The sequence below is a fragment of the Pocillopora verrucosa genome, chromosome 8, assembly GCF_036669915.1.
Source record: "Pocillopora verrucosa isolate sample1 chromosome 8, ASM3666991v2, whole genome shotgun sequence".
NCBI classification, from domain to species: Eukaryota; Metazoa; Cnidaria; class Anthozoa; order Scleractinia; family Pocilloporidae; genus Pocillopora; species Pocillopora verrucosa.
Genome location: NC_089319.1, coordinates 18,766,783 through 18,780,097, shown reverse-complemented (window position 1 = coordinate 18,780,097; position 13,315 = coordinate 18,766,783). Strand labels below are relative to the sequence as shown.

The following is a 13,315-nucleotide window of genomic DNA, read 5'->3' as shown; positions in this document are numbered from 1 at the left end:
AGTCGGAACAATACTGACCCGCAACGTACGCATTGCATAGTCTGTAAGGGGTATATTCTCTTTATACATAAATACACAAAGGCGCTGAAGGACGCTAAACCTAAATTTGAATCCTTGTGAAATAAATACTGATTGCTTCCAAACTGCACGTAAACTCCAAATCATGAGCTTGATGATTCGTCCTGTTCCTTCAGGAATAACATTAACATCCTACCGATCGACTAAACATCGCTTAAAACGCAATCTCAGCATAAAAAAAAGACTTTCAGAAGGAAAAACTTCCAAATAAATAAAAATTGTGCTTTTATATTAAAGTTTGAAGAAATAAGGTGAGACAGCTCTTTGCATAAATTATTTAGTATTTATCGGGTGAGACATATGTGCAAATGCCTCATCCTAACACGGAAGAAAACAACACCTATTTTGACTTTTGAACTCCATAATAAATTATTTACAGTGAGACGGACAAAGGCCTTTGGAGTTGACACTGGGGAAGAGAAAAGACAAATCAAAGCTCCATAGAAGATTGATGGAAAAATTTATATCTCGTGTAGTTAGCCTTTTTTTAACTTATTTTTTTCAGTCACTATTTAATTGAATCGGACGAACATGTAGCAACTAAGGTTTAAAACAGCGCAATCTTCTTGTCAACATCATTAAATCACGATCTTCTTAAGCTCAAAATTTTCAGTAAAATTTCATCAGACGATATTTGATGCCAAACAAGAGATTGTAAAGTTTCTAATTTCTTGTTGATGCTTATTCTTTGTTCTTTTGGGTTTAGTGTGAAGAAAATTCAATGGAGAGGATGTGCTGATAGGGAATCAGTTTTATTCTGCGGCAAATCTCCGGCTTTCTGTTGTGACTAATTACGTAATCAGCTGGTCGAGTGACATCACTTTCCCGCCAAAATCAGCGTTCCATGGCGAGATCGGGGAGGACTGCTCACGATAATACTGATAATGGCAGACATCAGGGAGACTGACGGTTCAAACATTTGATCCGTTTGTTTTCACGGATTTCCAGGATGAATACTTTCCCGTATTTCACCTCAAAAGGAAGACAAACACGCTCGGCGGCTAGAGAAGCAATCGCAGCTTTGTCAACGAGCCAAAAAGGAACCAAGAAGGCACATCAAAATCGAATACGAGAAGCGACATGAAGACTCGTCTAGGGACGACAAGAAAACTGAAGATGTTGCGGCCAAGAAGCGTAAAAAAGACAAATCCACGGCACAGACACAAGGCTCAACTTGGCAGCCTCCTAACTGGAGAGAGCAGCTTGCAAATATTCGTGAAATGAGAAAAACACGCGATGCCCCAGTTGATTCACAAGGATGCGAGAAGACAGCTGATGAGAGCCAGTCACCAGAGGTGAGAGGAGATGAAATCGGCAGTCCAGTGGGGTGGGGTAAGGGGAGCCGACACAGTGGTCTCCTCTGAGCCAACTAAGCTTGTTTATGAGAAGTAGAAACGTTTTGGGTAAAATTTACCCCTTTTTGCTTGGTCAATGTCAACACATTCATTTACCCTCAGCAATTGATTGCATCCCTCTTTTTATTTGATTTACAAGATAAATTATGACAAATAGTTCAACAGCTATATGTTTAACCCTTTACACCCCAACATTATAGTCTGCATATTCTCCATACAGTTCTCCTCACATATCCTAAGGTAATGACAAGGAGAATTTGTGTAACAATCAGGAGCTTTTTTGCTTGGTGATTATTTCCTTTCTTCTTGTGACCTTGATGTGTGATTCAGGGGTGATAGGGTAACGAGAAATTAGATGTTAGTCACTCTTAGGTGTCAAAGGGTTAAGGTGGGTGAGGATCAGTTTGCAGAGTATGGCAGTGCATGCACAAGTTCCTTTTTAAAAGTCAACTGCATGCCAAAATTGCTGCATTGCATCAAGATCTGCCATACTCTGCAGCGTGGGAGGAGGTTGAGGTCTCCTCATAAGAACCTGGACAACTGGGCCAGTCTATTTTCAGAGATCTTGCCTTACTGATGTTTATTTGTCAAATTTTTTGTGATGATTTTGGTTTCTTTTTTCTTACTTGCCACAATAGAGGTCTTCATGTATGAGCTACTGGGATAAAAGTTGTAAGGATACACCCTCATCCTGGCAACCATTCTTAAATTTCCCATTTAACCCTTTAAACCCAAAGGATGAGTAACATCTCATTTCTCCCTACAATATCACTCTTGAATCACACATTAAGGTCATGAGAATTAAGGAAATGTTTATTAGGAAAGAAACCTTTTTGTTGGCAAACAAATAGAAAACCTTAGGAAATGTATAAAGAACAGTGTGGAGAATATGCATACTGATGTTAGGGTGTAAAGGGTTAAAGAGTAGCCAGTCAGAAATCTTACCTTGCATATAAGACTGAAATTTCCCTTCTAATCAGAAAACAAAGTCTGCTGATTAAGCTTGCCACATTATCAGACTCAACTGAAGAGTTTGTTCAGAAGAAAGAGGGAGCTTACAAATATTAGTATAATCCTACCATTCTCCTATCACAAACAATGAAAACTATGCTGCATAACTATCTGGAATTTACGAAGAGAATTTGTTAGACAATCAGGAGCTTCTAGAATTGGACATCATTTCCTTTATTTTCATGATTTTAAGTATTTGATGCAAGGGTGAAACTGTTAGGAGAAATTAGAAGCCAGTCACTCTTAGGGGAAAGAGGGTTAAGACAGTCCAGTATCAATGGTTCATCTCTCATCACTTTTACTGACAGTCTGATATCAAGTACTCATCTCCCTCATGCTGTCAAGTCAAACAAAAGACCAAGTTACTTTTGCTACAATGGAAAAGTTAAAGGCTTATGGATTAACAATAGAGAACATTCTTACAACATTAACAAGCAAAATTGGTGAACTTATCTACCCTGTTGGCTTCTGGAAGGTGAGTAAATTTTTATATTAGTTAGTTTGATTTTGACAGAATTTACTCACTAGAAAAGTAACTTGCAGAATAGTCTGAAGGCCTTCTCTCCCCTTATTAACTAAAAGTTTTGAATATTTTTTAAAAACTTACTAGTAGGGGCGCATTTTAGAATAGCTACTGATAATAATTTTTTCATCATCAGGTATGTTAAACAGGGTTCAGGGGGTCTTATATTAGCATGTTACTGAATCAAGGGGGCTATTCCAAGTTGATTTATTATTTTCACTTGTCACTTTTTCACCTACAAAAGGGGGTAGATTGGTTGATATCCTCCATACAACCCTCTGAGTCCCCCCCCCTTTATTATAAAAACCATTAGCAGAAGTCTAGAAGTAGAAAAAGAAACAACAAAAATGGTTCAAAATCTGACACTGAATTCCCTTTTTAACTTGTAACACTTTAACTCGCAGAGGTGATCAATATGAAACTTTTCCTAATAATAGGTAATTTAGTGTTAACAACTGAGTTGAAAACATCAATTGGCCGGCGTAAAGAGTAAAAAAGCTGACGTTTTGAGCGTTAGCCATTCATCAGAGCAATTGGAGGAATTGTGGGTTGTGTGTGGGTTGTGTGTGGGTTTATATGCAGAAAGTGGAACTACACTATTGTTCTGTCACCATATTCTGACCACTTTCTGCAAACTTCCAGGTGTGGGCCCAAAAATGGTGCATATTACCATGAACATGGCTTCAGGGCACAAGTGACTGGAATTGGAGTTGATACTCATGTTCATAGAATTTCTAACAGACCGGGATGGGTCAAAAAACGTACTAAACTGCCAGAGAAAACTAGAATTGCTGTAGAAAGCTGGTGAAAAGTTATTTTGAATGATACCAAGTTACAAAAATTCTCTTCACCAGGTGTTTTGCTTCTTCCTTGCCAAAGCCTTTTCACTCACTGCCACATTTTAGAGACCCAGCTATTGTGCAAGTTCCAAACAACTTTTACAAATATTCTGAAATGAACAGGCTCTTGTTCCCTCCTGACTTTCAAGGAGCAGAATGCAAAAAGGAAAACTTTAAGGACTTTCAGACCTAGGTTCAAGATTCTCTAGATGCATAGCAAACCTTGACTATCATATTCTGTTTACGCATAACCCACAGTTAAATAATTAGAGTGTATGGCTTCAGAGACTAAATTAGTGAATTCGTTTTCTGTTTTGCAGAGAGGAGTGGGATGAACTGAATGTATTGTTGTTTGGATTTGGTCAACAGAAATGCGTTCCTGTAAGTCCAATGTGCAAGTTCTGTCATAACTTCAAGATCTGTCCTGAAGGTCGAAGAAGGAGCAGAGGAAAAGCTGAGGAGGAAACTAAGAAGAAACTTTCACCCAGAAAGGATGGAAAGGACACTAATACTTAAGAGAAAATCAAGTTTTACTTTAACTTAGGCTGTCCTTGTCTTTAGCCTTGGGCCACGTTGTGCAAAGCTGGGTTAAGGTAGCTTCATGGTTAGTGTGAAATCTGATATCAGATCTTAACTCCCAAAAGTGATTCATATAACTTTTCCTAACAATATCCGTGCACTATCCAGCAAGCAGGTAATGAGAAGGTAGAATAAAGAAAATGATCCAAAAAAGGCTTTTTAACAAAGCAGTAAGGAAACCTGGATTAAAATTTAACCCTGGGTTAGCACTAATCAGCCTTCCAACCACTGAGCCCAGGTTAGCATTGGTCCTCAAACCATGTCTCAAGACTGGTTCCAACTGTGTAAAATAAATGTACAGGTTCGTGATCCATTGAAAAAAATGCGAGAAGGAAGCAAAATCAAAGACTGTGAGACCTAGGTAACAAGTTGCTATTTTTGTGAAAGATTTTTTATAAGTGGCACCCCTTCCTTAAAGGGAGAAATCTGCCGTTGAATTTGATTCAGAAATTAGTTTATACTTAAACGGTGGATGGCAATGAAGGCGCGCTCTGATTGGCTACTCAAACTCCTTTTATCCTTTGCTATTCGCCTTGCAAAGCTATTCACAATTATCTATAAGACCCCAACAGGGTCTACCGCCATGTTCAGGGCAACATTCCCGTGTATCTCCAGCAACAGAGACTAATGACCCCCCTCCGAAACCTAATGTCTCCATAACGGTTGCTCCAAGCGGTATCGTTTTGTCGTGGTATATGGCTCTTGAAGAGAGACACGCGCCTATAATGAACTATCAACATTTTGCGTTTCAGGACGGCGGCACAACGGAGAACCTTCACTAGTGGAAGAAGATTGGAGTCGTCAAGACGTTGACGCTTCCTATGGCTTGCACTCTGACTCAGTTATCACCCGGAAACCACTTCTTGGTACGTGCTACTGATGTTAATGGACGACAGGGTGAGTGCAGTGAGGCCTGCACTATTACTCTCAAATAAATCATTTTGGCAATAAGAGAAACTGTTTTGTACAGCTCTTTATCGGCACTACTGGTACTTACGTATAAGAAACTTAGTGTGGAGTCTTCAAGTTAGATTTATACCCCAAGAATACAACGGCAATCAATGATAGACAATCTGTATAGTACTGAACTTGGAGTATTTGTGAATCGAAATTTAATATATGTCTTTTTGTCGTCGTATAATGACGGGTAGAACGAACTATTGATCAACCCTTTTGATGTGTTATTTTCAACAATAGGGGATCATCATAAGATGGTGTGGGTGTTGGGATTTTAAACTCGATCGCTTAAATACTTAGGCTGAATGTGAAATCGCGATGTCAACCTGTTTCCCAGTCCTCTCCAGCATGAACCTTGAGGGAAAACAGATAGAACCCTGGAGAGGAGGCCTTACCCCCTTCCTTTTTTTTCAAGTCATAGAAAGCTCCCCCGAACTTCGTTTGACTTGAGTGAAATCTTTCAGTTCTACCATTCGTGAACATCTAACTTGCAATACTTTCTTTTTTTGTCTAATTTTTTTTTGCTCGACAATACGTTGAAGGGAGGAGATCAGGTTCGCGGAGGATTTAGCAGCCAAAATATTCCGACGCCCCTCAAAACAATTCAGAAAGCATTACTTTTATTTTGCCTTTCTCTAACGACTGTGGTAACTAAGTCGGTAAAGAAACAAACTGGCCTCTTTTACGGATAGTTTTAACAGTCCTTCAGGAAATGTGCTTTTTGTATGTACATACTTCCAGCATCGATGGCAACAACTGGCGTCGCATTTGTTACATATTCGTGGGCTATTAAATTAGTATGATATAACGATATGCTTAAAAGTTCAGGGAAGTTGCCAAGGCTTTATTTTACAAACACTTTTTTATGATTTTTATTTTCAAGAAAGTAAAAGCCTTTTTCACTAACACGGCTATAAAACCCGACCATTTGTAAATAACAGTTTTTGAAACATGTGGTTGGCCTGTGACTTCAAGGTTTGCTTCTAATCGCTTCACTTTGTTTTGGTCTCTTGGTGTCTTGAAACAGGATTAGACATGATGGTCTGTTTATAATGTGTGACATCTGTTCGTGGGGTGCTAATGAAACATCACCATTGGAAGGAAAGGTTTTACATTTCATTTCAAGTTGAAGAAAGTGATTTCATGTCGATATTTAAAACCTAGTGCAAGACTAAATTATGTGTCAATATATTATTATGCTAATAATATATCAATGGATTTCAGTCACCTTCACAGCTGTTTTTGGTTGTAACGCCACGCAGCACCGGGCGTTACATGACAAATTGAGTTTCCATTGCAAATTCTATGAAGGCTACATTAGTTAGTGCCCAGATCTCTTCGTCAAGTTCCTTGCATCCCTGAAGGTGACGTATGGTGACTTTTTTTGTGTAGTTTTGTTCAGTTATGCCTTACTTTCATCTCAGAGAAATTTAGATCAGGGTGAGAAGCCCAAGGACCCCAGTCCGGACCATACTTTCCATTGAGATTAACCTCGCCACATTGGTTTGCCCACCATGCACCATCAGGAAAACACTTTCCAAGGAGGTTGTCATTGTCTTGGTCTGGTGTGCCGAATTTCATCCCTCGGATGTTCAAATAAGGATCTGTATTACCATAAAACCCATTTCCGATGTTTCCTTCGTACGAAGTCATGTCGCATCGATACTTTTCTGTTTCGTCAGCTACCCGAAACCCACCATATTTGGCATATCCCTTTTTGCTGTTGGTTCGGTGCAGATCTATTCGAAGAATGCTGTCGGAAGAGGCGATTCGGTGCAAGTTGTCGTTTCCAAGCCAGAATTCTTTGGACAAGTCGCCAAAGCCTACTCGATACTCTACCCACGTTCGTCTAAAGCTTTGCTTGTATGGACGGGAACGTCTTTGAACCACAGTCCACCCACCTCCATCTGTGGTTTGGTCACAGTACACGTTTATGACCCCTTGACCATCTGGGTTGATTCTATAAATACCATTCTGATTCGGTTCCAGGGTTTTCAGCTGCTGACAGCCTCTCACTATACATGGAACAAAAGAAAAATAATATGAGACTTGTTGCTGAAAGGAAATTATCGCAAATTTAAGTGTTCCTCTCTTCTATTTAGTAACGAGTTACCCACCTCCGCTGTGCTTTTCGCAATACACTCCTTTATAATCCTGTCGACATTCACACGTGAACATCCGGGGATTCCAACACGCGTCAACACATGTTCCACCATTTTGACATAAAGCTGAGACGCAAACAGGTCTATTTCCTCCCTGGGAGAAAATGGGAAGAATGGTTAAACGTACTTTCATCCTTTTATAAGGTGAAACTTACCATGACAATACCTCATTAGGTTGAAATACATTCTCGTTCTTAGAGCTAACGTTTCTCTTCGATGGTGGTCTGTACCCTTAATTCAAGATGAGTATAGAAGTTTGATATTTCCAAAGTTTTGAGTAGGAATTCATCTTTCCCTCTCCTGTTTTCCTTCAAATGAAATTTCGTTTCAGGTGTATATCGACCAACAATTTTGTCTCTATTTTAGCAATTATATTTACCCGGGATTTCCTTTTAGAAAATAGGCATTTTATGACATCAATTATGTCAATAACAAAATGCTCGAGTATGAGTGGTTCTCTTATCAATAAAACAGCTCTTATTTGCGGCTTGATTGGCTGTTTCATGTCCGAATTGTTTGATGTCAACTGTTCAATTATAAAAATGTTAGCAAATGTTAGCCAGTCAAAATGGAAAAAATTTCTGAAGTGCATTGAGCATTGGATGTTTTGTAACAATATTTTGACTTACGACCTGAACTTTTGCTATATGAATCAATTGCGCATGTGTAATTTAAAGTTTTCATTCCTACTCGTAATTTCAAATCATTCTCCCGATTGCTGCCTGAAATGTACTCCTGCCCTACTACATTTCAACTTACTGTGTTTTCGGGCTAGAAATGAAGGTCTTACAAACGCTGCTCTGTGTGCATGTTCAGTTTTAGGCAGCCATACCGTTCTCTGAGATAAAGGCATTTATTTGACCTCTCGATATGACTTTGACACCACCTTGCTCAGAAGATGGAATTTGAAAAACCGAAGACTTCAAAGGTTCTTGCGCTTGGCAGTTTGAGTAGTGATGATTAAGTTTCTACCTGATCTGTAAATTTCTATGACTCACCATCTGTGTCGTTGGCTCGTAGTAAGTGACGCCTTTTCTTAAAACAAAGTCATTTGGGGCTGTCACTTTTGATTGGTCACTTAATTCACATGTTTTCCCTGAGCTTGCATAATTAAACGATCGACAGCGTGCATCCAGTAGGCATTCCCACGTACAGTCTATCGGGCACGTGACAGTGTGCGTAGCAATCACGTGATTAACCAGAGTGTAGCCTAGAACAGATGCAAACATATCGTCATATATGAGAGTTTTCTTCAAGATGTATCTTACACGAAATAAAAAGAGAGAAATTAGATATTAACATATTTTTACATGGAATTATTTTTCTCATGTTTCGAAAATTACTCAGTTTTCGTAAATTTCCGGCCAGTTCTATCTTAGGCTGTTCGCAACTCTTCGATACACAGCAAGCAAATACACAAGCCTTCAAAGTTGTTGGTTCTTAATTCTGGAAACCCCTGCAATTAAGATTCCCACTCATCAGACGATTTTATGCTCCGATCACAGCGTATTCGATCACCGGTCTTCCTTTTCATCCTCATCGTCCTTGTTGACCATCGTTTACTTTAGTTTGATCGTGTCTGAAACACGTTAACTTGAAGTAATTCCATTTCAAGGTGAATAAAATTCCATCCTTACCATTAACTTTATTCCATTACAGCTTCAAGCAAAGCGATGTCAGGGAGGAATGCACGACACGAAAAGCCGAATTTGATAGCTTGAAACGAGCTCACGTTAAGAGAAAGATAACTGAATGATTTGCTAGTTGAAGTGCTTCGACTCGCGACTCGGTATTAAAGTGTTTTTCGCTAAAATACGAAATTTGCTTGTGTTGTAACTGATGAATTAAAGTCAGCGCACCACGATTACGTTACCTTCAACCCCACTATTTAAATAGTCTCAACAAATCTTCTCGGTTCACATTGGTTCTGCGTCAAGTTTTCTATCTTTGTGTAGTCTAAGATCTATTTTTGCCATTATTTGCAGTGCGCAAATTAAGTGTTTAAGTCAAGCTTTACCTTTTTCAGGGTGTTCAGATCTTCTTAAACAAGACAACCGACCAGGGTTCGACGTTCCTGTTAGACTTTGAGCTGAGGGAGTTGTAAACTTCCAGCACAGGAGAAACTGAGAATGGAAGAGTAAAGTGAATCGCTGCATTGTTTTCAAGTTACTTCCACTCGGCTTTTACATTAGTTCACGATCAAGATAAAGTCGTGATAAGGAAGCTTTGACCTCAATTAGTCGCTGGTGCGTCAGCTTGAAAATGAATTATGTTCGAGTAAAAATAACTCTCGTCCACAGTTTTTTTATGTTTTGGGTTTTAGAAACTTAGCAGGAGACTGGCAAATAACATTACTATTAAAAGTTCGATCAAGTTCAAAATTTGACGCACTAAGTAAGGATTCTCTTCTTTTTCTATTGAACAAAGATTAAACGGTTTAAGGGGGAAAATAAGTGTGCAAGGTTTTCTTTGGAAGACATTGATAACATTTTACGACATTCGTTCACTGACTGAACCAGTGCGTGTGCTAATTATAGCATTCTCTTTTTTCTCAATTGCCATGAATTAATTAACTTAACAGTTTCTGGGTTTTGTGGTGCTTTTATCCTGGAAATAATTACCCAAGGGTTCAGTAGTCTAGAATTTAAAACTAAATAATAGAAGTCTAGAATTTGAAATTAGATAAAGGTAGAATTTAGTTAAAACTAGATAAAATTAGATAAAAACAGATTGACCATGTTACAAAACATAGACAAAATATGAAGGTTTTATCTGATATTTATTGTGGGTTCAGTTTGCAGCTATGTTGATCCTTAAACTCCCAAGATCTGATTGTTAATTCTCCCCTCTAGCTGCTACACATTTGCTAGTATACAAGTCACGAGAATTTGGTGTAAGATCAAGACTATTAACTTCCACATGATAAGCTTGAGTATTCTTATTACATGTTGGCGGACAATGTATGGATGTTATAGGGAGAAGTTACATGTTAGTCACTTATAAGAGTTAAAGGGTAAAGCATTTTGAGGTAATCCGCGCGTTACATAACCTCTTATCAATCTCTGAAGAGTTTAAGTCCTGACCTTACTTTGTCTACTTTCAGGAATGACACTTAAGCGATCAGGTAAACATCGTTCAAAAAGAAAGCTTAGCGTACAAATTTTCAAAAGAAAAACTACATATAAATAAAATTCTGCTTTTATTAAAAATTTAAAGAAATAACGTGAGTCAACTCTCGTCTACATGAATTATTAAGTACTTACAAGGCGAGATATCCGAATAAATTTGAAGTCCTGATGCGAAAAAGTACTGACCCGCAATGTAAGAATTGTAGAGACTGTTTTGGGTATTTATTTTTAACCTTAATCTATAAATGCGCGAAGGCCCTAAAGAACGCACGTAACGTGAATTCAAGTCGGATCAACACTGACCCGCAACGTACGCATTGTATAGTCCGTAAGGGGTATATTCTCTTTAGACATAAATACGCAAAGGCGCTAAAGAACGCTAAACCTAAATTTGAATCCTTATGAAATAAATGCTGATTGCTTCCAAACTGCACGTAAACTCCAAATCATGAGCTTGATGATTCGTTCTGTTCCTTCAGGAATAACGTTAACATCCTACCGATCGACCAAACATTTTAGCATAAAAAAAAACTTTCAGAAGGAAAAGCTTACAAATAAATTAAAATTGTGCTTTTATATTAAAGTTTGAAGAAATAAGGTGAGACAGCTCTCTACATAAATTATTTAGTATTTACCGGGTGAGACATATGTGCAAATGCCTCGTTCTAAAACGGAAGAAAACAACACCTGACTTTTGAACTCCATAATAAATTATTTACAGCGAGACGGACAAACACCTTTGGAGTTAACACTGGGGAAGAGAAAAGACAAATCAAAGCGCCATAGAAGATTGATGGAAAAATTTATATCTCGTGTAGTTAGCCTTTTTTTAACTTACTTTTTTCAGTTCCTATTTAACTGAATCGGACGAACATGTAGAAACTAAGGTTTAAAACAGTGCAATCTTCTTGTCAACATCATTAAATCACGACCTAAGGAGGACTCCCTTCCAATCTCATTCATTTCATCTAAACCGCCCCATCTAAACGCAAGTGACATGGGTTTTCTGTTGAAACCATTAATTTAGTTTAGTTAGTTTGTTGTTTTAATATGGTAAAATTTTGATGTTTCATTATTCTCGCGTTTGCCACTCAAGTTCGTGTAAATTTCAATCATGAACACCTCTTATGCTCAAAATCTACAGTAAAATTTCATCAGATGATATTTGATGCCAAACAAGAGATTGTAAAGTTTCTATTCTCTTGTTGACGCCTATTCTTTGCTATTTTTGGTTCAGTGTGGAGAAAATTCAGTGGAGAGGATGTTCTAATAAGGAATCAGTTTTATTAATTACGTAATTACGTAATCAGCTGGTCGAGTGACATCACTTTCCCGCCAAAATCAAAAAACTTATTGACTATGCCGCATACCATCTGCAATTTACGAGGAGAATTTGTTAGACAATCAGGAGCTTCTAGAATTGGACATCATTTCCTTTATTTTCATGATTTTAAGTATTTGATGCAAGGGTGAAACTGTTAGGAGAAATTAGAAACCAGTCACTCTTAGGAGAAAGAGGGTTAAGACAGTGCAGTATCAATGGTTCATCTCTCATCACTTTTGCTGACAGTCTGATATCAAGTACTTATCTCCCTCATGCTGTCAAGTCAAACAAAACACCAAGTTACTTTTGCTGTAATGGAAAAGTTAAAGGCTTATGGGTTAACAATAGAGAACATTCTTACAACATCAACAAGCCAAATTGGTGAACTTACCCTGTTGGCTTCTGGAAGGTGAGTAAATTTTTATGTTAGATAGAAACTTGATTTTGACAGAATTTACTCACTAGAAAAGCAACTTGCAAAATAGTCTGAAGGCCTTCTCTCCTCTTATTAAATAAAAATTTTGAACATTTTTTAAAAACTTACTAGTAGGGCTTTTTAGAGTAGCTGCTGATGATAAATTTTCCATCATCAGTTGTGTTAAACAGGGTTCAGGGGGGTCTTTTATTAGCATGTTACTGAATCAAGGGGGCTATACCAAGTTGTTTTATTATTTTCACTTGTCACTTTTTCACTTACAAAAAGGGGTACATTGGTTGATATCTTCCATAGAACCCTCTGAGTCCCCCCCCCCTTTATTATAAAAGCCATTAGCAGAAGTCTAGAAGCAGAAAAAGAAGCAACAAAAATGGTTCAAAATCTGACACTGAACTCCCTTTTTAACTTGTAACCTTTTAACTCCCAGAGGTGACCAATATGAAGCTTCTCCTTATAAAAGGTAATGAAGTGTTAACAACTGAGTTGAAAACATAAATTGGCTCGCGTAAAGGGTAAAAAAGCTGACGTTTCGAGAAGGTTCTCTAGATGCATAGCAAACCTTGACTATCATATGCTGTTTACCCATAACCCACAGTTAAATAATTAGAGTGTATGGTTTCAGAGACTAAATTAATGAATTCTTTTTCTGTTTTGCAGAGAGGAGTGGGATGAACTGAATGTATTGTTGGTTGGATTTGGTCAACAGACATGTCTTCCTGTAAGTCCAATGTGCAAGTTCTGTCTTAACTCCAAGATCTGTCATGAAGGTCGAAGAAGGAGCAGAGGAAAAGCTGAGGAGGAAACTAAGAAGAAACTTTCACCCAGAAAGGATAGAAAGGACACTAAGACACTAAGGACACTAAGTTTTACTTTAACTTAGGCTGTCCTTGTCTTTAGCCTTGGGCCATGTTGTGCAAAGCTGG

At 38.1% G+C, this 13,315-nt stretch overlaps 1 pseudogene; it reads left to right on the top strand.

Moving 5' to 3' along the window:
* Positions 1–1,000: 1,000 nt before the first annotated feature.
* LOC136283048 (endonuclease III-like protein 1) lies at positions 1,001–13,272 on the top strand (annotated as a pseudogene).
* The last annotated feature ends 43 nt before the right edge of the window (positions 13,273–13,315 follow it).